This window comes from Canis aureus, chromosome 2 (genome assembly GCF_053574225.1).
Source record: "Canis aureus isolate CA01 chromosome 2, VMU_Caureus_v.1.0, whole genome shotgun sequence".
Lineage (NCBI taxonomy): Eukaryota > Metazoa > Chordata > Mammalia > Carnivora > Canidae > Canis > Canis aureus.
In genome coordinates this window covers 23,190,585-23,216,794 of record NC_135612.1, presented here as the reverse complement: position 1 = coordinate 23,216,794, position 26,210 = coordinate 23,190,585, and the positions used below count along the sequence as shown (strand labels likewise).

Sequence of the window (26,210 nt, the reverse complement as noted above, 5' to 3'; positions counted from 1 at the left end):
TTTATTATTTTCATATACCTCAAATACAGAAACTGAACCTAAATATTACTAGGAAAATGTTAACAAAATAAAACTAGGAAAATGTTAACAAAATAAAACAGCTAACATCTCATAACATAAACATAACATCTCATAAAGCATCAACTGTCGTGACTTCATTAGCTTTCCTTACAACTTCCCTAGCAACTATGGTAAGGTCTACAAAAATAGCTAGTCATGTAGATGCTTAACAATAATCCTTAAACTTGCTGAATACATTCAAACCTTTGGCTTTCACTTTAGGCCTTTATTTATTTTTAAAATGTATTGTTTTAAGTAAGTCTCTCAATCTATTGTACTGACAAATTCATATCATTTAGAGCAACAGCATTCAGTTATTCAAATACTACTTATGGGGCTTCTCTTAAGCAAGCTTTCTAAATCAAAAGAGGAGCAAAGGCACTTTGGCTTAAATTTGTTTGCAACCTAAACCACATTTATTGGTTAGACTGATATGACATGTATTAATCTGTTGTTATTAAGCTAGTTTTATGAAGGGTTTGCCACTCAGTTTTGTGAGAATGGACGGTGACAAATGTTATGGTTGCTGTCTTTTCTAAGGCTTATACCTCTGGAAATGTAAAATGAGTGGAGTATCAGTTCCTTTCCTTGTCTGAAAGCAACATAGAAAAATAATTTAGCTACATTTGTGTAAGTCCAATTCCAACACACACACACACACACACACACACACCACCACCACTATCACCACCACCACCATCACTATGTGCAATGACTCAGCTTCACAGGAATGAAGACAGATGCCTGTTTCAATGAAGAGAGACAGAGATGGAGAATTTCTCATCACCTGTAGCATTTTTTTTATGAACTTTAACAATTTCATACTGAGAACATAGCAATGTTGCTCTTACTATTTGCCATTTATAGTCAAAGGTAAAATATTTTAAAATGTGATTTGGAAATAATATTTGCTGACATTTCTAAGTAATAAACAAAATATTTCCTTTCCTATTATAAGCCTTTGAAAAATATTACAAACATCAGGGGACTCATTTATAGATTTGACAGCAAAATTCCTGGCTAACCTTGGTGTCTTTGAAAAGGAGCTAAATTGCTTCAAGGCTACATATGGAAATGGCTAACAATACTTTCTGTTACATCAAACAATAAAGAAAGCTTCTAATAAGCTTTGCAGTGTATTTATTTCTTTACAGATGTGATCTGGAGACATTTCATGCAGAAGGAAAGTAAATGGGGATGAGGGCTTTGCACTGATTGTTGCCAGCAGCTGGAATGATCCTAGTTTGGAACACTTTCCTTTCTCTGTGTCCACTTTCTTTAGTCCTTCATGTCAACCAAGTCTATGCCTCTGTGGTCATTACCCTCATATCTTTTGAAGCAAAGGAAAGAGAAGACAGACTATTGTGTCTTTTCCTTAACTAGTAAAAACGTCTTTTCTTTTCCTAGGAGGGAAATGAGCTTGGCTAATTCATTTAAGGATAAATATTTTAATTGACAGTAACTGTATTCATCACACTTATGAAATAGATAATAGTTGTTATTGAACAGAACTCTGTGAATTAAAATATGTAAAATATTTTGGTGACTCATTATATAGTATCATCCATAAAATTCTATTCATAATGTAAGAAAATTTAATGAATGTAGCTATTCATCTTAATAAATTATGAAGTGAATTATAAAGAATGTTGTAAGAAGGCTTGACTGGAAGATCATGATAAGCTATTATGCATACATTTAGTAAGTGAATGTAAACTATTACTAAATACCTCAAATAGCAAGTAATTTAGTATATTTAATTTATCTTAAGGGGAAAACAGTCTCGACAGGTTTAAGAAAAAATATTTATACTTCAACCAAACATTAATATTGCATTTGAGCTAAGGAGTAGGAACACACAAGAAGACTTTAACCTATCTCTCTTTGTCAAAGCACATAGCTATCAAAGTCAGACCATTCTCTTTTATGTCCTTTACTATCTTGAAGAGAAAAGGTCATGTCCATTCTCTCAAAAGCATTTCTCATAGAGCTACCATTGTATAATTTTCAAAGATTATATCTTATATAGTCATGAACTCTTATAACTGAAAGACCTTAAATATTTAATAAAATTTTCTAATTTTAGAGATGAGTACTTGAGTCAAAAAGATGTATCCACAGACATGTGAATCATTACTGCGAAGTGAAGACTAGGAAACTTAACTTCTTGTGCTCAGTCCTACGGTCTTTTCACAACACTCTACTTCTACTCCGGAATAATTTTTCAAGACAAAGGTAATAATTTATGTTAATCTGGTTTAATAAACTATGCTGCAGTCTAAAACAACCATCAAAGACAAATCCAGTGATTTAATACAGTAAATTTATCCTCATGCAACAATCATGATGTGTTTGGGTAACCCACTTGGTTGGCTGCTCTCCAACTGTTCTCAAGCCTCCTTTGGTGTAATGGGCTCTACAATCTCAATGTGAGTGTCTATAACCATAGCAGGGAGAGAAGGAACATTGAGAGCTTACACCTACCGTGCTATGCTTTGGTGTAGATTCTTATGCATCACTTCTGATTATAATCCTATAAGATAGAATTAATCTTCTGACCCCATCTAACTACAAGGGTACTGGAAAAATTGTCATTCCTGTACCCAGGAAGGAGAAGAAAAGTAAGTCCTGGTGAAATATTGGTAATGTCTTACTGATAATGTTTTTCTCACATCCAATCTTTATTTTATGAGCCATCATGTCTGTTAGAGGTTGGATAACTTCTGCCAATTGTAAGGTGTATAATTTATGCTTCATACAGCTTTTTCTACTACATATTAACTTATTTGGACCACTGGTTTTATATTAATTTTTTTGTAGCTTTAGCACCATATAGTGCTTTGTATATGATAAGTATCCACTAATGCTTTTTTAAATGAATAAATAAAAATGTAAACGAATGGGTAGCTGGTTACTCTTCACTACTTTCTTATGAGTAATTGTATCACATTATTACTACTCTGGCAAGGTATATTCATATCCTACTTTTGCTTCAAATCCAACCTTCTCAGTACAGTCATATCTTAAATGGTCAATAGGAGTGTCACCTCCATCCAGTGGAATTTTAGAGCTCTATCAGAAGTACTCATTTATTACTTTCATGTATCACATTACACTGTGAGGCACTGGAAAAACAGAAATAAATAAACAGCACAGTGGTCAAGATCAAAGGACTGGAGTTAGCAGCTGGGTTCAAATCCCAGCTGTTGTCAAAATTTTTGACCTTGGCAAATGATTTAAACTCCTAGAGAGTTTATAGCCTTAGCTACATTATTTATAGCATGAGAATGAAAATAATGTAACTATTTAATAGATTTTAAAGCATTACATTTGATACTCTGTAAAACACTTAGAAAAAGGCTTGAACCAGATGATCAATAAATTCTATTATACTTGGATATTAGATATTATATATTTGACATATAAATTTCCTCTCCAAAGCTATATAGTACACCCCTAAGGTCAGGGACTATGTTGAATCTTTGTTACAAGGAAATTCAAGTACCAAGGTCAATGGCTTCCCTTTAGAAATCTTCAAAAAATATTAAATAAAAATGATATTTCTAGAATATGGAAATCTTCCCAGGAAAACTAGGCATATCTGGAATTCTGTAATTGAGCTAATTAGTTATGAGGATAGCAAAAAAGATATTTAAGAGGACTAAGTTTCCCCAAAAAAAGAATGCAAGTGATTTCTTTTAACTTCTTTGTACAGTCTCAGACTAATAGTGAATTAGAATTTTTCATGTATTATTTTATGTGATAAATTACTTTTATATTCTCCCTTTATAATATGTATTTATGCAGAAAATCCACTATACAAACAATGCATAGAAATACAGTAGATAAAAATAATATGGGAGAATTTTTAACACTTCTGAAATTTAGGCACATATATTTCTTACATAATTTTAGTTCAGACTTGAGTGAGTTAAATTCTTTAAAAGGAAAATAACCTTTACACTCTAACCAGGAAGTAGGATAATTGCATCATTTTATCCTCACCTGGAGACATAACTATTATTACTCAACACAAATATTTATGAAATAAATTAGCAACAGAAGTATTAAGTAACTCACCATGAAGACCCAGCTAGCAAGTGGCTGAGCTAGAAATTAATCACATATCTATATTTATATGTTTATTTTCTGTTAGGCTGTCAGGTACAAATAATTAGGTTAATCATATTTTTCACCTCATGCACAATAGTCCTTGGTCTATATAAAACTTTTTATTTATTTTACATAAGTATAAATTTATATATAATTAATTTGTACGGATTGTAATATAAGAACACAGTAACCCAATAAAAACAGACTCTAAGGTAACAAAAATCTCTTTGTGTAGTCTAACCCCATCTTGTACCCTCATCTTTTTGCCCTTGAAGCAACCAACACCCTGAACCTAATGTCTTAACCTGTTTTTATATCAATTTATCTCCTAAAAAGCATATAATTGTTCTTTTAATTTATAAAATGTGTATAATGTTGCATGTAATCTTTCAGATTTAAGCTTTCACTTATTGCACATTTAGCCATATCATAGCCTATTACTGGACATACATTCATTTTGAGTACTGATTATATTCTATATGTTGAATATAGCCCCTAACTTTAAATTTCCAGAAGTACACTTCTTTTTTTTTAAGATTTTATTTATTTATTCATGAGAAACATAGAGAGAGAGAGAGAGAGAGAGAGAGGCAGAGACACAGGCAGAGGGAGAAGCAGGCTCCATGCAGGGAGCCCGACACGGGACTTGATCCCAGTCCCCAGGATCACACCCTGGGCTGAAGGCAGGTGCTAAACCACTGAGCCACCCAGGCTGCCCCAGCAGTACATTTCTTTAAAGGTTTATTTATTTATTTTTGAGAAAGAGAAAGTATGTATGTACAAAACAGGTGGAGGGACAGAGGGAGAGAATCTCAAGCAGACTCTCAGCTGATTACTGAGCCTGTGGCAGGGCTGGATCTCAAGATCCTGAGATTATGACCTGAGCTAAAATCAAGAGTCTGATGCTCAACTGACTGAGTCACCCAGATGTCCCAAAAAAGTACATTTCTTTAAAGATCCGTAGCATGTTACCTAGAAATGAAAAATTCAAAATAAGCTAATAAGGGTGAAATGTTTTAAATATTTTAAAAAGACAAACAATGTAAAAGAAAAAAAAAACAGTGTTACCACGTATTAACTGTTATTCATTTGGAATTAATTATGTTTTTGTTTAAATACGTTTATGACCTGATTACTTCTGCAGATGAGTCCATTTATCTATGTGTAAATTGTAGGATGATCCAAGCACAGAAATGAATCAGCATAATTAAGGAGCTTTATCTGTGGTAAACTATATTAAAACATTTCATTATATTTTATCATTAGGTATAATGCTGTCTGTGAAAAGTATTGCAGACAGAATTTCAGAAGATTAGAAATTACATCCTATGAGTAAAAGGCAGCTACAAACAGTTTGACTCAGGGGCAGCCTCCTCTGTAAGGTCACTGTTGGAGCAGGTAATAGTGTAGTCTTGAGTTTATTGGTAGGCTAGATTGCATGTTGCTAGGAAAATCTCTGAGAGCCGAAAATTCCCATGCTAATTTCCTATTTTGTAAAATGGAATAATAGTACCTTTATTGTATGAGTACAAGTACTTTTACAATTTAACTTTTAAGGAACATTTTTAGAAAAGGAAATAACCAATTGTATCAGATTGATTCTCAGTGATCAGAATCCTTCAATAAAGAATGAATTCCAAAGAGTATCACATCCTTAGGGGATGACTAAAAGCACTCAGGATACTGCTTACAAATGGCCAGGATTCCGTAGAAGCCACTCATTTATTAGCAAGAAAAGTCTCTTTGGAAGTTAACTGTGAATCTCCTATAGCTACCTCCTGCTTGGAACATGGAGAATCAATTAAGAACTGTATGACTTGTCCTTTCCTCTACCAATCCTCTCCCAAAATCCAACCCTTCCCACTAGTAGCAGGCATAGATCATTCACAATATGCCTAAAAGAGAAAAACTCTGACAAACTGCATTTTGTAATTCATCTTGAAAAGGCATTTTTTTTGAGGGCATTCATTATGCATTTAAAGAAAAGAGAGCACATGTAACGTAAGGTAAGGTATCACTATGTTAGCTAGTGACACATTGATTGGTAGGATCATTGAGGTGCAGCAGGACGAGGCCAGGTTTGCCTGCCTAAAACTATCATGAGCTGAATTAAAATGGAGGTCCCCAGAGGGCAAAATAAAGTATGACAATAAAACTATTGGGTTTTATGTTCTTTTAAATTAACAAGAGGATTAAATGAAGCAAATTTAAAATGGCTTTAACAGAGTTTCAATACCATAAAGGCAAGAAGTTAAGACTCTGACCATGTTGTTTTACTCTCCACCTGCTGTTAATGTGTGGCAGTACAAATTCCCCTTCAGAGAGTAACTGTAAATCTCTACTTAATAGGCCTCAGGATTTACTAAAAACAACTCTGAAAGGAAACTTCCTTAAGTTAGAATGTTTTCTTAGAATTCACCCAACTTTCTGTTTTACAGAAAAACTGGGATTGTAGGCTGACCTTTCACTCTTATTTTGACAAATGTGTAAATTAATTTACTTGCAGTTGCATTCTTGGACATTATTCAGGCCCTTAAATCTCTAAATTTTCCTGCTTTCTTGCCCTCTACTCACCTCTGCAGTCCTGAATTTATTCACCTTCTCTTTAGGGTATGAAACTGCCCTATAATGAAGGGCAATCTCTTTATAGCATGTTTACATATGTGTACCTAGAATATCCAAGACACTACAGTAACAACAAGAGACTCCCCCCTTTATAAAGCTGCAATGTGCCTAAGTGTTTCTTCCACAATCATGTGGCCCTCCAAGGGAGTATAGCCCCATAGCATGCATCAGGCTTGAGCACTTCAACAATGGTAAATGCACTCTTTATATCCTACTACATCCACCCTTCCATATAGGCCATTAATTGAGAAGCTTTTATGGTGTCCTCACATTATATAATATTGTCCAACTCCACCAGAAATTTGAAACTTGACATTGGCTTTCATCACCAGAATAAATAAACAAACAAACCTGGATCTGTAATCCAAACAAAGCTTGATGAAATAAAGTCCTAAAATACAAAAATGTATATATTCTTTTCATGTTTTTTTTTGAAGGTTTAGCTGAAGTAATGCATGTAAACTTCTTAAATGCATGCCTGGCAACTTGTACCTGCCAACTGAATTATTTTATATTAAAAAATATTATGACTTTTAAGATTAAATAGGAAACGTGAGTTGAGGGTCAAAAAAGTCTATGTGATTATGTACTGTGCTATTTTTCTCTCACACAATTGTTTCTATTTATGAATGACATAAAGTCTACATCTCCATTACGGAAAAAAAACAACAACCAACTTTATACATAAATTAAAATCAGTACTTCAAAATGTAGAAATGAAATGACCACAACAACATCCTTAGGGCCATGATCCTAAATTTCAATTCAATAACATTAAATTAAAATTATATTTGGTATACAAGGAAAGCATCTAAAGATTACACTTAAATCAAATTAAGAGCACTTAGGCACAATTATCACTAGCGTACAATTTGAGTCACTTGAGATAAAGCATTAGCAACTGGCTTAACCACTGGCAAAATAGCATCTGAGTTCTAAAAATCAAAATTTAGATGAATACTTTTGTACTTTCCACTTAAACACATGCAGAATAAATTATGTTCTTATATCCATAGTGTAGACAAGAAATGAATATACATGTGTAGAGATTTTTTTAAGATTTTATTTATTTATTCATGACAGACACATAGAGAGGCAGAGACACAGGCAGAGGGAGAAGCAGGCTCCTTGCAGGGAGCCGGACATGGGACTCGATTCCGGGTCTCCAGGATCACACTCTGGGCTGAAGGTGGCGCTAAACCCCTGGGCCAATGGGGCTGCCCCATGTGTAGACATTTTATCTGGAAGCTTGGAACCAATTTAAGAGCTTAACAACATCAATTGTTCATCTGTCTACTATGGGAACTATAATGCTATTTAATATTGGGAAATAAAATTATTTTTCTTTTTAAAAATGCCATTCCTTTTGAATATAATAATCATATACTTTTTATAAAAGTTAATATTATACCTAAAAAGGTGAGTTTTATAAAGCTTTGTTTCAGGCAGGAAACAACAAATGTTGGAGAGGATGCGGAGAAAAGGGAACCCTCTTACACTGTTGGTGGGAATGTGAACTGGTGCAGCCACTGGAAAACTGTGTGGAGGTTCGTCAGAGTTAAAATAGACCTGCCTTATGACCCAGCAATTGCACTGTTGGGGATTTACCCCAAAGATACAGATGCAATGAAACACCGGGACACCTGCACCCCGATGTTTATAGCAGCAATGGCCACGATAGCCAAACTGTGGAAGGAGCCTCGGTGTCCAACGAAAGATGAATGGATAAAGAAGATGTGGTTTATGTATACAATGGAATATTACTCAGCTATTAGAAATGACAAATACCCACCATTTGCTTCGACGTGGATGGAACTGGAGGGTATTATGCTGAGTGAAGTAAGTCAGTCGGAGAAGGACAAACATTATATGTTCTCATTCATTTGGGGAATATAAATAATAGTGAAAGGGAATATAAGGGAAGGGAGAAGAAATGTGTGGGAAATATCAGAAAGGGAGACAGAACGTAAAGACTGCTAACTCTGGGAAACGAACTAGGGGTGGTAGAAGGGGAGGAGGGCAGGGGTTGGGAGTGAATGGGTGACGGGCACTGGGGGTTATTCTGTATGTTGGTAAATTGAACACCAATAAAAAATAAATTAAAAAAAATAAAATAAAGCTTTGTTTCTTGGAAGATCAAATGATATAGCTTCATAGGCAAAGACAATTCATGTAAAATTCAATCAAACCTTTGACTAGTGCTGAAACCTGCATCAGAGTTAATCACCTCATCCTTATTTGAACATTTCTAGAGGTGAAAAAAACACTCTGCTTTTTTAGGTGGCATATTCTTACTGTCAATCTCTCTTAGAAAAAGAAAATGCTTTCTTGAGATAGAACATTAAGGTTTTATTTATTTATTCACTCATGAGAGACACAGAGAAAGAGGCAGAGACACAGGCAGAGGGAGAAGCAGGCTCCCTGTGGGGAGCTGGATACAGGACTCCATTCCAGGATCCCAGAATCAAGACCTGAGCCAAAGGCAGACGCTCAACCACTGAGCCGCCCAGGTGCCCAAGAACATTTAAGTTTAGTCATTTCATGTATTTATCTCACTTATCTGGTCTATCTAAAGAACATAGATTTACTTCTCTAGCATCTGAAGACATTGGAGTATCTAACCTTAGCTAAATTCTCTTTACTTTCAGATATTTCCAGAGTCCTCAATCTCCAGGTCAATCCAACATTAATTATGTTCTTTTAACTGAAGCTCTTATTCCAACTATGAACTTATCAACGGAGAGAAAACCAGGACTATTATCTTCCCTGATCTGGAAATTTTTCCTTGTCTGAAAATTTTATTAGTTTGAAACTTTATTAGTCAGGTCTTATTTGAAATTATAGTAATTACTGGCATACATTACACTTGTAGTCCACCAAAATTTAGGATTTTTTTTTCATATTAGGTATGTACACAGAAGACCATGGTAGGACTATGTAATAGATTTTTCATCTAAATGTGGTATTTTATATTTCACTTTTCTTCTTTTTAATCAATGTTTTCATGATTTCAAATCATCCAAGTCAAAATAGAAAATTAATTTTTTCACTCTCAATTATTCTTTTATTTTTTAGTACTGTGCCAGCCAAAATTATAAGGACAGCTGATGTATTTAAGGTTTTTGGAAGATATAGGGTATTTTATAAACTTTTGCAAAGCTACCAATTTTTAACTATTTAGTACATTATCATTATAAGCATTTGTACTTGCCATTCTGTGTAAATGTGCAAGTATTTCTGTAGGGTGTATAACTAAGTCATATGTAATGCAAAACTCCACCTTTCCTAGATAATCTCAAACTTTATCAAATATTAGACTAACAGTTTTTTGTAAAGCATTTTATTGGTTTCTATCTTTGTCAACATTAGATGTTGTCAGACTTTAAATCTTTGCCAATCTGGTGGATATGTGATATGTATACTGTATTTCATTAATTTTTTTATAGTGTTGAGTCCTTTTCATAGATTAATTGGCCATTCGGAAATCATAGAGTGAAAGGACACTAGCATGCTAGTGCCAGGCAAAGTGGCTTCCAGTAATGAGAAATTATTTAATAACTACTGCTTGTAAAATATTTCCTTTCAAGGAGGCGGTATGTAATTTTTTATTCATTTTTCAATTTGAATATACATCTTTTTCCTTTTTAAAATTGTGGTCACCTATCTATCTAATGTTCTATCAATCTAGAGCATTAGTCCTTTCTGATTATATGTGTGTTATATATGCTGGATATCTATGCCTTATTTTTGCTGTTTTTTAATAAGGGGAAGTTTATAATTTTACTATGGACAAATTTAACAATTTATCCTTTATAGTCATTAGCTGCTTCTGGAAACCATCTTTCTCCCATTTTCAGGTATTGGCATAGTATTTGCCTAACTCCAATATGCTTGTTCTTTACATTCTTCATGATTTCCAAAGTCCATCTTTTATGGGTTTCATATATCACATTTTTCAGTTTCATTGATATTTGCATTCAAAATTTGGAGCAATGGGATTTTAGAGAACATTAAATTTACAGTTTTTCCAAGTATCACTCACAGTTTACATGCATTGGAAGCATTTAGGGAGATTGTAAAATACGCATTGTCAGATTCTCCTACCACTTAACTAAGTCCATTAAAATTTCCAGGTTCCCAGATTCATTCACATACACACACACACGCACACACACACACACACACCTTTTTTTGTCTTTTTGGTTACTAAAGTTTGAGAAGTAATGGGTAACTCAAACAGCTTATTTTAGATATACAAGAAGTAGGATCCAAAAAAGTGACTTACTCAACACTATTCATTTATTAGTGCCAGGAACTAAACTAAAACTCCTATGTATGTAAAAAGATATTCTCATAGTGTTAAAGTAGACAGTAATGATCATGGATGGAAGAGAAAGACATTAGGTATCAAAGGGGAGTGAGGCAAACTGGTGCAGTTGGGAAATCTCTGGGGCCAAGGGCTAACAACCAATGTCATTCTGTATCCTCCCCTGATCTTTCCATCATTATAATATCATTTACATTATGGTTTGGCAAGATGTCTACCCCTAAAGTCATCATAACTGTTCCCATCAATCCAAATAATAAAAGGAAAGGGGTGGCACCTGGATTCCTAGAAAGGGCATGCCCTAATGAATACTCCTCCCCTAATCACTCAAAAAATAAAAACTTGCAGACACAAGAAATTTGGGGCTGTTTCTCCCTCCAGCCTGCCTGCTCTTCCTCTAAGAGTGTACTTTGGCTTAAATAAACTTTTCTGCTTGTACCACTCATCCTCTCTGTCTCGTCTTCCGTGAATTCTTTCTTCTGAGGAGACCAAGAGCCACCTGCAATTTTCTTTGGATGGGCCAGGTCAAGTCCTCAGGGCCCCAGATCTCCCCAGTCCATCAGGCAACCATAGGTGACTGTTTCTTTTTCTACTTTCTCCTACTTCACCATTTCACTTAACCATACAGACTGAACCTTTGTTTCTAGTTATTAAATTTAATGGAGCTCTCAAAAAACAAAACAAAAACAAAACTCTGTACTCTTTATCACACTAAGAGATATATAGCTGCCCACAGTGCTACCCAGCTGGACTACGTTTCTTAGCCTCCCTTGCAGTCATATATGACTGTGTCTTTATGAGTGGAATGTAACCATTAATAACAAATTTAACGTCAACAAATTTCACGCCTGGTACTTAATACTTTTGGCATCTCTCTGTATGATCTTCAACTCCTTTATTCCTGTTGGGATCAGCAGAACAATCCTAGTGTACTGGGTTTACAAATAACAACAAGCAGGGATGTACTGCTAACTTTTCTGATCTCTTTCAAACATAAATATAAGATAATTGAATTTACATGGTTTTAAAATTATCATGTATTTGAGTCTCACTGTAATAGCAATATAGCATAACTATTGTTTGAATGTTTATAATAAAATAGGCAATTTTACTTCATTATCAAGAGGATCTATCCATATAATCAACATATATGTTTACTCTAACTTTAGATAAGACAAAACCAAGTAATTTTCCAGAAAAAAAATAACAAAAGAAAGTATATTGGATCTAAAGTTAATTGACTAGAAAACAAATGCTTGGATAATTCATATACATATCCAAATTTAACTTAAAATGGTGCTACTATTGACTTATATCTTTCAGAGAATTATTCACAGTGAAAAAGAGAAAACACTTCTTTGGAACTGTGTATTTTTTTTCCCCTCCAACTTTTAAGTGGTATTTGAACTGATGGGAAATTTAAAACTATGCTACAGAGTCTATCAAATAAGAAGTTGATGACTAGAAAATGTGGTTGTTAAATGTCACATTACTGTCTTCTGACAATCTTCTGTCTTTTGGAGCACGTTTTATAGCTTTGCTTCACTTGTAAAATAATTTAATAGAATGATTATAAGTGTGTTAATCTTAACATAAATGACTGTAGGTTACTTTACAAAAAGTTGAAGAGAGCTTCAAGAACTTTGGTGGCAAAATACAATGAAAAGTTATAAAACACTGGTAAAATATGTTACTCTAAAACGTTTGACACTAAATATTTCATTGAAATTTTGCTGATATTCCTTTATGAATTCATATTAAATGAGGAGGCTCTTTTATGTAGGAAAATAACCTACAGCTGTCTTCACACCCTTCCATGAAGCTGTCATTGAAAGGTTAGTGATATCTTTCTATTTTACTTCAATGCATGACCAGTGGAACTACTGAGCTTTCAGTAACATTAAATTAAAAGCCTCATAAAGGTTTTACTCATTAGAATGCTGGTATTTCTTAGCTAATATATAAGGACATGCAGGGAGGTACATATGTATTAGGGGTTAACATAAACTAAAAAGCCTGCTTCAAGTAACTAATGTGTCCTAAAGCTACAGTATGTTGTTAGTGTTCTAAAATCTTCAATATTTTTGAACATCTAAAGTTAGAAATAGTGCATAACATCTAAAAATAAATTATTTGGAAGTCTCTGTCTTCTGGAAAAAATACAGGTACATTCGAAAAAAAAGTCAATAGCTTAAAGTGGTCTATTTTATTTTTATTTTTTTAAGATTTTATTTATTTATTTATTCATGAGAGACACAGGGAGAGAGGCAAAGTCAGAGGCAGAGGGAGAAGCAGGCTTCATGCAGGGAGCCTGATGCGGGACTCGATCCTGGGACTCCGGGATCATGACCTGAGCCAAAGGCAGATACTCAACCGCTGAGTCACTCAGGGGTCCCAACTGGTCTATTTTAAATAAAGAAATTATATTATCTATGGCTACTATATTCAGATTTTAAAGGCTATTTTTATGAATTTTATTTAATATTTTCAATTATGTCTTAACATTTTACAAGTTTTTAAAAAAGCTTTTAATTAAAATTATAGCTGTACTCAATTATATTTTAAACGTTTTTTTTTTTAATTTTTTTTTCAATTTTCATTTATTTATGGTAGAGAGAGAGAGAGAGGCAGAGACATAGGCAGAGGGAGAAGCAGGCTCCATGCACCGGGATGCCCGATGTGGGATTCGATCCCAGGTCTCCAGGATCGCGCCCTGGGCCAAAGGCCGGCGCCAAACCGCTGCGCCACCCAGGGATCCCTCAATTATATTTTAAAACATGCCATTATTACTATTATGATCCCACAGATTCAACAATTATCAGCTCATAGCCAAGCTTGCTTCACCTATAAACATAGCTTTCCCCTCATCTGTACTACCCATACACAGTGGATTTTTTTGAAGCAAGCTCCATGCATGATATCAGATTATTCATTTGTATGTCAATATAAGTAAATGTCTAAAGCATAAGAAATCATTTATCAATGTATACCATAGGACAATTATCATTGTATCACGCATACAAAATTGTATCATGCATACAAAATTGAAAATTTCTTAACTTTCAATGAAACAATTCTTATTTGAATCAGAGTCAAAATAAGAAATAAACACTGAATCAAAGCCTTATTACTTATTTTATATTTGACTCTACATCCCCGAGAAACTGTCTTGAAAACTCTAAGGATTCCATTAAGACTTGGGCTGATTTGAAGTACTTTTCGAAATAAATTTTGTTATTATAGTATAAAATTAATTCAGGAAAACATACAAGACAGAAGAGAATAGATTGGTTACTTTTTACAAATTAAACACATCTATGAGCACATCTATTCTGATCAAGAAAGACATTCTCTCATCCCTAGAAGATGCCTCAGAGCATCTTAGTGACAGCTCTTCTCCTCCCCAAAGGTAACCACCTTCCTGACTTCTAATGCTGTGGATGTGCACTCCCTGTATTTTAATTTTAAATGTATCTTCATGGCATTGCACAATATATATTGTTTGGCATCTGATTTATTTCACCCAAAACCAGGCTTATGTGATTTATGCATTTTGATGTGCAGTTTTAATTTAGTCTCTTTTCTAAATAGTATACCACTAAAAAAATTGTAATTTACCTATTTCTCTATTAGTCTAATATTGACAGACCTTTTGTTGTTTCCAAGATTTGGCTATTATAAATATTTCCGCTAAGAAAATAAATCAGTATATCTTTTGTTCCCAACATTTCCATATGTTGGATGTAATCCCAGGAGCAAAAGTGCTAGGTCATAGACTATCTGCATCTTCAACTTTAACAGCTATCTCCAGATATTTTTCAAAGTAGTTATACAATTTTTATTCACACTACTAGTTTATTGAGAATTCTTATTAATTCTCATTCTTGCCTAAAGAAGATATTACTAGATTATCGGACTTTTTACTTTGACCCAGCCTTGAGTGTCTCTACCGCTATCTCATTAGGAATTATTTAAAATGTATCCATGGCTCTTAAGATTGAGAAATTTTTCATCTGTTTATTGGCCATCTGGGAATCAACTAGCATCTTGATATTTCTCAGGGTCCATTTAAACAAGAGTATTTCATTAGTAGAGTCATGCATTTCCACAAGGTGGCACATAACATCTACATATCTTCCTTTTTATATATTGATGGACTGATAAACATTGCCTAGATTCATTATTCTACTAGATGTTGGAAAAATAATGATATTCAGAATCATTTATCCTTCACTTTTAGTTGAAACATCTCTTTAAAGAAACTTAAACTTCCCTTCATCAATTATTTGGTTTTCATGAGATGCTGTTCATGCAGGAACTGGGTTAAAAAAAAAAAGAGTATCTTTGTTGTTTACTACTTTTCAGAATAATAAGATGTTAAGCTCTCAAATTCTTGCTGCCTTAAGAGTCCTCAATTCCAGTCTAGTTTTCTTTAGCCTTCAGCTTTTCACAAGACTGAAAACATCACCATTTTCCATCTTTCCTAGCATTTTACAAAGAGGAAAAATTAATGAATTCTGACATATTTGATACACTTCAAACACTGAAGTTATTATTTTTATTGATGTTCAAGTATCCTGTCTTTGGCTCATGTCTTTCACCTCTCAAAGATCCCTGTTTCCTTCTAGTTATAGATTATATCTGATGCTACAAGTACTCATAGTAAAGGCTTTAGTCCATGTTTCTAGGCCTATTCTTTGAATAGAATCAGGAATGATTAGACAGAAAGAGAAAATACATTATGGGCTCATACTTATGTTTCCAAAACAAATCTATATTTCAGTTATTTCATTTAAATTCAGGGTTTTTGTTATGCTGATAATGTTGGATATCATCAACACTAATATAAAATCACCTGTAATACTTTGTGTGTGTGTGTGTGTGTGTGTGTCAAGTTATGTTAAAAGTTAATAGGCATACAGAATAATGGACCCCAAAGATGTCTGTGCTCTGTTCTGTAAAACCTGTGACCAAGTTACCTTCCATTACACAAGAGATATTGCAGATGTGGTTAAGGGTATAGAGAGTGCTCTGGATCATTCAGATGGCCCACATGGGTCCTTAAGAGAGGAACAATATTTTCAGTTGTGTCTGATCTCTGAGAAAGAAGACAGAGAAATAACACACGACAAGAATGAGATCCACTACTGTCCTCTCTGAAGATAGAGGAAGGGGAGCATGAGCCAGGACATGCAGCAGCCCCTAGAATATATGAACAAATCTCAGTTTACAGTTTGCAAGAAAACAGATCTCAACCTTACAACCAGAAGGAACTAAATTTTGCCATAAAGCTCAGTGAACAAGAAAATAGATTCTTAGGCAACTTAGTTTTTAGTCCATTGACATACATACTGGATTTCTAACCTGCAGAACTGTAAGATAATAAATTTGTGTTGTTTTAAGCCACTAAATTAGTGGTAATTTATTACGGCAGCAATAAAAAAATAGTATAGTTAACTTCAATTTTTTTTCTTTCTAGTTTACTCTTGGGAATTTTGTTTTCCATTTTGATTTTATTTACTTTATTTTATGTAAAATGTTCACATGTTACAACATAAAATCTACAAAGCAAGATATTTACAAAGAAGTTCAGCTTCTATCTGTCCCCTCCACTCTTCTTTTTCTTTCACATTTACGTTCTTACAGATTTATGGAGTTATATTTACTCAAGCAAAAATAAAGAAACATTCATATTTCTATCCCTAAATTTTTCATTTTTTATTTTACCCTTTAAAATAACGTACTCTAAAATTGGCAATTTTAGTGTATAGTTTTATGAATTTTAATATATAAATAGATTCATTCTACCACTTTCACAATTAGGATATAACTAATTGTGATAAATGAACAATTGCTCATTCCATCACTCCCCAAACTCCCTTGTGCTATTCACTCTATGGGAGGAACAGCATCCTCTCTCCATCCATAACCCTAGTAACCACTGATTTATTCTCCTTAACCATAGTTTTGTCTATATGAGAATGGAATAACTACTTTCATTTACTACATACCTAAACATCCAACTATTCTTAAGACCAAAAGTCAGTAAACTTTAACTGAGAGAAATGAAATCATATCTCTAAAATTTATGTATAGACTTATTCATATTAGCAAATCACCAAAAGCAAACCCAAATACTAATCAAATTAATAAAAATCAAATGTTATATTCATGTAGTTGAACAGCACAGTTCAATAAAATGAATGGGCTACTGACACAACAATAATGCAAGTATCTCGGTAACATGATAAATGAAAAAAAAAGTCAGACAAAAAGTTAACATATTGACAGATATATATATGTCGCTAGTATTCACATCCAGGTAAAACTATTCTGTGGTTGCAGAAATAAGCACAGAAAGAATAGTAGTTGCTTTTTGGATGGATGATTGAACTGGAAAGGAACATAAGGAAGCTGCTTGAATTGATAAAAATATTCTATACTTTGAAATATCATAGTTTAAAAAGTTTATAAAACTGATCCAAATGTGAATATAAAGCTTTTGCAATTCACTATATTTAAATTACATCATATTTGTATAAAACAGCAAATTTCAAAAGAAAAAAAAGTCTGAGAAATTTCCAAAAATAATGATAGATATAAAGTCACAGAGAAAAATCTTAAAAGCAAACAGAGAAGAAAAGGCATATTATCTTCCAAGGAAGAGCTATAAGATGGATTTCTTAAAAGAAATAATGAAAAATCAAGTAACAAACATGCTGGCATGCTAATAAATGAAAGAATAATAGCTATAATTCTAATACAAAAATTTTTTAAACTGTGAATGAAATTAAAATCAAAATCAGATAAAAACTAGAGATACAGCTGCCAATAGAACTACAGATAAAAGAAAAAAGATCATAAATAAAAGAATGAGAATCCAGATAGAAATGAAGAACAATGTGAAAATAAAAATATGTTTTGACTGTGGTCTCTTTTTTCATTTAAATACATGGCAATAATAAAGCAATATTGGGATAATTTCTTTTTTTAAGATTTTATTTATTTATTCTTAGGGGACACACAGAGAGAGGCAGAGGCACAGGCAGAGGGAGAAGCAGGCTCCATAGAGGGAGTCCAATGTGGAACTCCATCCCAGGTCTCCAGGATCAGGCCCTGGGTGAAGGCAGACACTTAAACCGCTGAGCCACCCAGGTGTCCCTGTTTCATTTATATTATAAAATAGAGAACACTAATACAAAGTCAAATGGAAAACCTGAATACTTTTATATATCTTAACTAAAGTTAGTTACTATTAACATCCTACAAAGCAGGACTAATTGGCTTCAAAAAGCATATTCTCCAAATATTTAAGAGAGGGAGAAAACTAACAACAACAACAAAAAACTTTAAAAAATGACAATGAGATCGCACAAACTCTCCAGAGAATTTTTTTAAAAAGCAAAACTTTGGCAGCACTTCACCAAAAAAATGGCTATCCAAATGTCTAAGAGGTGCCTGGCAGGGAAATTCCAGTTAAAATCAAAATATTATACTGCTACAGATCCATGAAATGGATAAAGTGAATAAAACAATACCAAGTTCTAGTAAGGATATGAAGCATCTGGAACTTAATACACTTTTCAATTGTAAAATGGAACAAACTTTCGGAAGACTCTCTTGCCAGTTTACATTATTGCTAAATATACTACAATCCTAGTTATATATCCAATGGAAATGTATACTAATGTCCACCAAAAGAAATGTACGTGTTCCTAACAGATAAAAAGGCAATAACCATATTACCCAACATCAAGATATTTATGAATCATCGAATTGACAATTTGTCATATAGTAATTGTGATACATTTCAACAAAAACTATTAACAAGATTGAATCAATTCTTCCTACACATAAAACCTTCGATGACTCTCACAAACATAATAAGACACAAATAAAGCTAGCCTTGAAAGATAAGATTCCATTTTATAACAACTTGCCAACAAGTTCACAAAGTTGTTTCTATCTTATTAGAAATCAGGTGCGCCTTCTTAGATGAATAGTGAAGGAGGGATCATGAGGGAAGCTTCTGAGGTTCTGTTTTTATTTATTCTGTTCTTTATCTTTATTTAAGAACTGGTTTCACAAGACTGTTAACTTTGTGAAAATTCATGCAAAAATACCTATAGATTTTCTATAGCTAGGTTACATGTTATTAAAATATTTAAAAGAAAAAGAATCATTTTATAGTTATCAATTCTTTCAAAATTGTTTTTCTTTCTATGTACAAATATATTATTCTATCAGATAATTCTAACACTTTAGAATCAGATATCAAAATTAGTTGTAAGATATGTATTCTTCTTTTAAAAAAGATTTTATTTACTTATTTGAAAAAGAGAGAGAGAGAGAGAAAGAGAGAGCATGCACGAATGTGGAGGGAGACGAGGGACAGAAGGAGAGGGAAAAGCTGACTCCATGCTGAGCAAGGAGCCTGACTTGGGACTCAATCATCCAAAGACCCCAGGATCATGATCTGAGCCGAAGGCAGATGCTTAACTGACTGAACTACCCAGGCACCCCTAAGATGTATATTCTCGATGATAGTTTAAAATTATTTTCAAGATATTTATACAGTCTGTTAGTTTTAATAAAAAGCTTATGTCAAACTTTACAAAAACTATAAAGTTATCATATTAACTATCACACTGGGTTCTATTTACCATACCCTCACATATCCCCACATAAATCAAACCCTATATACACAATGTGCACACTCCCAGTATTTGGGAAATACGCTGCACATCAAACAATATCAACAATCTAAACAACTATATTTCAATAAAACAAATCTGTTACTCATTTTAATTCCTTGTAAATTTATTTCTCATCACTTAGTACATAATTCTTAGAGCTTTTACAGAAAAAGAATATAAATCCTTTGTAACTTTTTTCCCTGGATATAAAATAGTGAACATTAAGACTTGCATAAAACAGGCTATAATAATGTTTTATTATTTTGAATATATTTCTGAGGTTGAAGATATTGGAAAATCAAGGTCAATGTAGTTATCTGACTTTTTATATCTGAAGACATTAAATTTCTTTACTTGAAAGTAGAAATTATTTTAAAGATTTATATTTTAATCATTATGGTTTAATCATTAAACACTGCTAAATGAAATAAAAATATTCTCCAAGTATCAAAGTTATCTCTCAAGCCAATGTAATATGTTGTATATACATGAATGTATACGTGCATGAATGTGTGTATGCATATGTGAGAGGTGTGTGTGTGTGTGTGTGTGTGTGATCATAAGTGAAGTAAGGAAATTCTATTCCTCAATTACTAGTTATATAAGCTTTAAATTTTTTGCTTGTTTTTGAACCTGACACACATGGAATGATATGTATGCTTTTTTCTATGTTATTGGTTGCTTGCTTAGCATTTTGCTTGTGAGAATCATTAATTTGGCGGGGGGGGGGTGTTGCATCAGTATTTATTTCATTCTTCCTGAAGTATAGTGTTTCATATATATATATATATATATATATATATATATATATATATATAAAATAATTTATTTATCAATTCCCAAATTCAATTCTGCTATTTTGCAGGGGCATTCTTTTGGCTCTTCATTATTTCTATACATTTTTAAATTTTCACACTAAGTTATTATGAGCTGGCAGACAGTGATAAAGAATTTCTTCCATAAAACTATAACCACATATTCCCAGACACTGTAAGTATATGACTCTACTAACATTAATACTCATCTTTACTGCAACAATTACATATTAAAAGTATCAAGTATTAAAATATTGAGTCATACAGTTCAAAAGGTATATATTATAATGAAGCTCTATTCAATTTATTAGCAGAAATCCACTGTTATTTTTTACAAGAGAAACTCGGAAGAAAGGGAAAAAAAACACTTCAAACAAAAGTATTTGATAAATAACATATTTTAAGTAAGTATGGGGAATATAGGGGATTTTCAGAAATTTGATGATTATTACTTTTTTAAAATAACAAAACACCTTTATCTCTTAAGAACAATTTACTAGCTAAAGACACATTCTATGCATCCTCCACAAAATAAATGCAACAGTTTACTCATAGTATTTATTAGCCTCAGTCCCATTCCTTTTTTTTTTTTCTGCTCCCTCTTTTAAATTATGCCCCAAAGTAGAAACATTAAGGCTTTTTTTTTCTCTTGTTGGAGATATTAACTATGTACAATGTGGATGTGTTCATAAACTTTCAAATAGGTCTTTATTTATTTTTTTAATGGACGTTCCCTAATAACAGAAATAATCACTGTGAAACTTGGTAAAAATCAACAAAGCAATAGTTGCACCAACCTAATATATACTAGAACAGATATGGTAAATGTAATGTAAAACGAAAAGTGAGCAAATAAATAGATGCTACTTTTCATGAAAGAAGGGGTAGAGTATTGTTCATTGTTTTCGGAGTCATTATTGTATATAACACTAAAATATATATAAACTATTGTACTTCTTATTTTGTCACCTAGACCCTTTAAATGTATAGGTTCATGAGTTGCTGACATTTACAAACTACCTGCATCACTACCCATATTCTTTGTTCCCTAGTCAATCAAAAGTCAAACCTATAACCCACAGTTGGAATCTTACTCCATTGTGACTTTTTAGATTTAGCTCTTATAGTTCTTCACCCTTTCCCTTTTGCATCACCAGTATCTCCCTCTTTTCTAGATTGTACTCATTAGGAATATAAACATATTATAGAAACACCTGCAATTTAAAAGAAAAACAAAATCAAAATCCTTCCAAGATCCAGTGTTCCACAAGCTCCTAATCTGTCTATAGATCTGTATGTATAAGTAATTTATATATATTTAATATCCTTGGGAAAACTATGAACAAGCTCTACAACTGATGTACTTCCTCAGTGCCCATTCACTCTAGAATCTTCTTAACACATGGTCTTTGGCAATCTTTGGAGCCAGAGCCATTAGCCACCTCTTTTTCCACATATTATTTAAGTTTTAGTAGAAGTTACTCCATCAACCCTTAAAATATATCCTCTCAATTTTGAGACACAATCCTCTCTTCATCTGCCTCCTATTTCCACTCCCAATTTCCATTTTCATATGTTCATTTTTACTATTCCTTTCTTCCGTATTGTCTAATCTGCTGTTAATGCCATCTATGGTATTTATCATCTCAGATACTACAGTTTCCAAGAATTTGATCTACATAATTTTAAATATTTTCCATGTCTCTACTTTATTGTTTCCCCTTTTTGCAATGTACAATACTTAGAGCTGTTTTAATGTCCTAGTTAATTAATTCTATCATTTGTGTTATTTGAATCAGTTTTGGTTAACTGATTTTTCTCCTCATTATGTTTCCTGTTCCTATGGAAGCTGATAGTTTTTTTTTTTTTAATTTGATGACAAACATTGCAAATTGTACTTTTGCATGCTAGATAGTTTTTATTACTATGCATATTCGTCAATTTTATTTTGGGAAGTATTCATTTTCAAACAGGTGGATTGTTTGGTTCTTGCTTTTAAGCTTTGTTATATAGGATCAGGATTACATTTGAACATTTGATCTAGGGTGAGTTTTGTCTCACTACTAAGTTATGCTGTGTGTCTTGTGAATTGTGGGATTTTCTACTCTCATTAGTTAGATCATAATTATTTCAAGTTTGGTGTAAAAATCCCTTTCCTGCCAGTTCTAATCCTTTCAGATAATTCTTTCTCTGGCCTCAAGTAGTTTTCCTTAAATAGATGTACTAGTCTAGACCCATATGAAGACTCAACAGCCTCATTGCAGATCTCTGGAATTCTCTCTCCATGTAGCTCTCTCCTTTCTGATACTATAAGAACTCTAGTTTAGTCTTCCCAGATCCTCAGCTCTGTCTCTTCAACTCAGAGTATTTGTCAGGCCCTTTCAAGTTTCCTCATTCTTGTACTACATCCTGCAAACTCTCTCCAGGTAGGAAGCTGTAACAAATAGTTGGGCTTATATATTTTGTTCCATAATTCTCAGAGATCACTTACACTTATCGTGTGATGTCCATTGTCTTGTATATTTTGTCAAGTGTCTTACCTTAGGTAGAAGAACATATCTAGTCCCTATTCCTCTTTGCCAAGGACAAAAGTCTTAGTCTGAGTTTACCCTAATGCTGAATCAAATAAATCTGGGCCATAGGGAGAAATGTCTGGTTTTGCCAGGGACATAAGGGCCTGAGGCTGTGCGAGTAACAAAAGGACAAAGAAAAAAAAAAATTTTTTTTTTGACCCAGAAGAGACTTAGTCTTTAAATTGGCAATATGCAAATTAGTCAGATACTTATAACACTTGTCTCAGACAGTGGTTAGAAAATATACTAAGTGTAACATCCTATTAAAATTTTATTTCAGAGGAAGCATGTAAATCTGATAGAAGAAAATATTTGTAGCATCACACTTTTCCTTTCCCAGTAGAAAAAAGAGTAGGAAATGTACAGTTGCCTTTGAAAAGTGGCTGCAAGAAATTCCATATGAGAATTTCTTGTTAAAAACTGCTACAGGATTATCCATTTTATTATCAATGCTATAATATTCTTTAAAGAAAAGGGGAAAACACACTTTCTTCTCATCTGGGTTAATCCAGTGTGACCACAAGTCAACTAATATTTGAGAGGTGACTAAGTAGATGATCTCAACAATGTGACATTTTCCATCATATCTTGTTATATCAGCCATTGACTCAAAAGGATACTGATACTGTTAAGGAATTTCTTCTTCAGATTTTGTGGCTCAGTGGGTTAGGCTCATGACCTTATTATCAAGCTGGACATATTTGCTTTGTGTGAGGAAACCTTTTGTTGCTTTTGGGGCAGGAAGCTTTTGAAGTTCTGTAGACTTCTTGTAGTAGCACAGAGTCTATATACATTTGTTGTATTTTGCACTGAGAAATGGATTTTTCTGAGACGAATTCATAAGTATTATGGCTATTGCCATGGTTAGTACTTTATCTTTTAATAAGAGCTCATAAACCATATATTTGTAACAACAGATTAATCACTACTCTTTGCTCAGTTGAATAAAACTTAGGATGCATTCACACTGCACTGTTTTCCCCCCCGGTCACTTACTTAATTCATTTAATCATTCACTCATTCATTCATTTATTCACCTACCCATTAATTTATCAAACATTGAATACCCACTCTTTTTTTTCTAAGACCTTATTACTGAAACTGAAATTTAACAACATAATTGAAACCTTACCTTTGCTTTATACTCATTCTTTATTTATAGAATTGTATTAGCTATTTTTGTAAGAATGTTTCCCAACATACAGTTTAATTCATTATAAGGACATATGAAAGACGTGTGCGTACAGATTAAACTTTGTTTTCTGAGAATTAGTACTCAATCAAAATTTCTGAGATTCTGACCTAAGAGGGAAGTAATATAGTCTTGAACCTTGTACCTCCAACCATCAAGGGTAATTCATACTCAGGCCTGAAGAGAGGCCTTCAGGTACCAGGATTTATCTTAGTTGGATATACTACCCAAACAAATCTTTAAAAGCAGCTAAAATTTATTGATCATTAACTATACCAGGCAGTGGCACAAATTTTTTCTTTTGTTTAATCTTGAAAATAGTTGAAAATAGTTTCTTGAGCCAAGTACTACACTTAACCATAATTTTGCAAATAAAAAGACCAAGGCTCAGAACAGTTAAGAAACTTTCCTATTTAAACACATGAAGTGTCAGAGCTGAACCCAGGTCATTTTATACAAGAGCCATATACTTAATTAATTTGTTGTATTATTTCCTTAATTCATTTATGGTGCCCAGAATCCCAGTCTTTCTTTCTCTTTGATGGTGCTTTAGTGCTTAATTGTTTTAAGTTATGAACTTGTTTTGTATTTCTTAAATCTCTTGTTTTGTGCTCATATTAATGTTATAGTTTCTTTTGCAACTTCAATACTGATGGCCTACTACTTTTGCCTCTCAGAATTATCATACAAACCAGATTAATTGTTATGCAAGCAGTTCAGGGCTTCTCTTATAAACTCAGATGGCAATTCAGCAGAATTCTTTATAAAAATAAATTCTTAAAGGAATAAATTTAACAGCTTTTTATAGTTATTCCAGAAAAGAAAGGCTGGCCACTCATGGACTAGGGCTTAATATTATGGATCTGTTCCTACTAACAGTCAGATAGGGCTTAAACAAATAGTAATTTAAAAAGATTGGACTGATTATGCCTATTTCTCCCTTTCTAGTGACAGATATTATTAACTGTATTTTTTGAGCACTTGTTTTTTATCATAAATATGATGTCCAAACAATTTGCATAAAACAAAAACTAGAAATATGAAAAATACAACTCAGGTATATCTCTCTTGCACAATCACAATCAATATTTTAGAACATGAGTTTCCGAATTTTCTTAGCATAGGTTATTTTTAATTTGTTTTTAATTTTATAATTCTTTAATTATACATATTCTTTTTTAAACATTTTATTTATTTATTCATGAGAGACACACACAGAGAAAAAAGAGAGAGAGAGAGGCAGAGACACAGGCAGAGGGAAAAGCGGACTCCATACAGGGAGACTGACATGGGACTTGATCCCAGGTCTCCAGGATCAGGCCCTGTGCTGAAGGCAGCACTAAACCGCTGAGCCACCCGGGCTGCCCTAATTATATATATATTCTTAAATACATTTTTAATCATGAAATTTTAAATTGATTAAATCGCCTTATAGCATACATATGTCAAAATTTAAATGTCCCATGATTTCAAATAACACTGAGATGATTTTTCATATTTGATATTTTTTCCATGATCTAGAACTCAGAAGTGAATTTTTTAGAGCAAAATAAATGTGTCTGAGCCTGTATTTAGGGTATTTTATGGTTCTCTTGTGAAAGATCCCTTATATTACACGTGGATCTGATATTCATGAAAGACAGTGTACCATAGAAGACGGTGCCATGAAAGTGCTATAATTTTAGGTAATATATATGTGCCTTGTGATCGTGTTCTTGCCTGTACTTTAACATTCACTTCTACTATGGAATGGTTAGCTGTTGTGCCTGTTGGACCTTATGACTAAATAGACCTGATTATACCTGATGA

At 33.1% G+C, this 26,210-nt stretch overlaps 1 long non-coding RNA gene across 6 annotated transcripts in view; it reads left to right on the top strand.

The window, feature by feature from the left end:
• LOC144294226 (uncharacterized) overlaps positions 1–26,210 on the top strand; it is a 203,537-nt gene that overhangs the window by 101,388 nt on the left and 75,939 nt on the right. For 4 of the 6 annotated variants that reach the window (XR_013361689.1, XR_013361688.1, XR_013361696.1 and 1 more), the window contains exon 4: positions 2,147–2,295. This is a non-coding gene — a long non-coding RNA (uncharacterized LOC144294226). Of the gene's footprint in view, positions 1–2,146; positions 2,296–8,243; positions 8,330–9,446; positions 9,616–26,210 lie in introns of those variants that run through there. The other 2 variants (XR_013361684.1, XR_013361691.1) reach the window with 2 other exon arrangements.